At 44.9% G+C, this 1,754-nt stretch overlaps 1 protein-coding gene across 4 annotated transcripts in view; it reads left to right on the plus strand.

The window, feature by feature from the left end:
* The window catches only part of SLC37A3 (solute carrier family 37 member 3), a 39,392-nt gene that overhangs the window by 13,412 nt on the left and 24,226 nt on the right, over positions 1-1,754 (plus strand). The window lies entirely within an intron of this gene.

Raw genomic sequence — 1,754 nt, forward strand, 5'->3', positions numbered from 1 at the left:
AGACCTGGTGCCTACGGTTTTTATTGGGGCTGGTCATGTAGGCACCCTCTGCCTCGCACAAATGAAAATCCCAGACTCCCAGAAGGAAAGCAGGTGTTCAGCATGAGCAACATTGTTTGAACAGTTTGGGCGCAGCGAGCTACTCTTAGTAGGGAGTCACGGGAACCTTCCTCTAGAGAGCCAAGTTCCAGATGCCAGCCCACGACCGACTGGCCTTGCAAGTAGGATAGCAGTCTCAGGCTGGCTATGTTAACTCTTTCCTGCCAGGAACCATGTTACATTCTTAGCTTGCTTTGAACTTGGATTCACTTTCCTGCTTAGATATTTATTTACTGACTCTGCTGCAAATAAGTTTCACCATTCTGGCTTTTTAGAACCATGGATGAAGTGGTTTGGATGGATTGGTCATGGAGAAGTCAGGTTCTGACAATGCTGGAGAGCTGAGTGTACCCACGCCTGCCCTCGTGGGGACCGGTGCTGACTTCCCATTCTTCCTTCATACTTTGAAGTCCAGGGTTTTTTCCCTGGAGCCTGCTGCTGAGTGGGAGTGGAGTGGTGGGCGTGGTTCGTACCCTTCACTCTTCTATGCTGTGGGGTCTGTAACTGTCTTACCTTTTCCTTTCTTGTCCAAAGTAGAAAGGTACTTAAAACCAGAAGTATATGTCAAATGAGTCTGAACTCTAAAACATATCTTGTTTTATATATGTTGTTAAACATTTCTGAAATGCTCTAAATAGCATCCTCTAAAAGTATTTATTATGGCTTTCATTTCGATGCATAGCTATCTTAGGTGCTTTACAAAAAAAGTTAAGCGGACACAGTCTCTATACCTTGAGAATTTATAATGCATTCCACTGACAGGGACAACCATTGGAAATATTAATTGAACATGACATGAAATCTGTATGTATAGATAATAAAGAGGTAATGCTTAAATCTAGTATTTGAGGACAACTTGACTGAAATTGCAAACAAAAATTTGTCCTTTTAAATTCGCCTGACCTGCAGACAGTGCTGCTTCTGTGAGAATAGCGTAAGAGAGTCTGAAGTCCTCTCCAGGAGAGAGAAGCAGGAATCAGGGCGTCCTCATCATTCCACCTCAGCCTTAGCCACAGCTCCTCACTCAGGTTCTTGCATAAACAGAAGCCGCTCACCTCAGGCGGAAGACAAACCCCTGAACGCGAGTTGGCGAGCTCGTCCTCCGCACACTGCTTCAGGAAGCTCTTCGTGTCAGTGATTCCCCCACCTCCGCGTGCGGCCCCTGCTCTGTGATAAACATTCTCATTTAGGAAACCCACACTGTGACCTTTCGTACGTGCCCAGAATTTCATGCTTCCAGGAAGTTGCCCAACATGTAGCAATCGAAGTAGCTTAGAACAGCCTTAGCGCCCACCGCACAAGAAAACCCTCCCTGCATACAGGCCCGTGCGTGCACACGGTGGTTGTCCATCCACGCAGGCCCGCTTGCCTCACTCCAGCACCTTAAGATCATTTTGTCGATGACGTTCATTAGAAGATGGTTCACTATGTATACTTGGACCATTGCTCACCTACTGAGATAGTCTTGTTCTGAGCCGTATTATCAACATAAATTTTCTTCACTATGCTTTTTTCTGGTAACCTGTTTTCTGAATCTTTTTGTTAGTCCTGCTTTGTTGTTTTAGCTTTTGATTTTGTTTTATTTACACGTGTAAAGTAGGCAATCAGAAGTGTATTTCAGCTGAATTCTGACAGTGAAACAGAAAAAAGCTGTT

Source organism: Pteropus vampyrus, unplaced genomic scaffold, assembly GCF_000151845.1.
Source record: "Pteropus vampyrus isolate Shadow unplaced genomic scaffold, Pvam_2.0 Scaffold48, whole genome shotgun sequence".
NCBI lineage: Eukaryota > Metazoa > Chordata > Mammalia > Chiroptera > Pteropodidae > Pteropus > Pteropus vampyrus.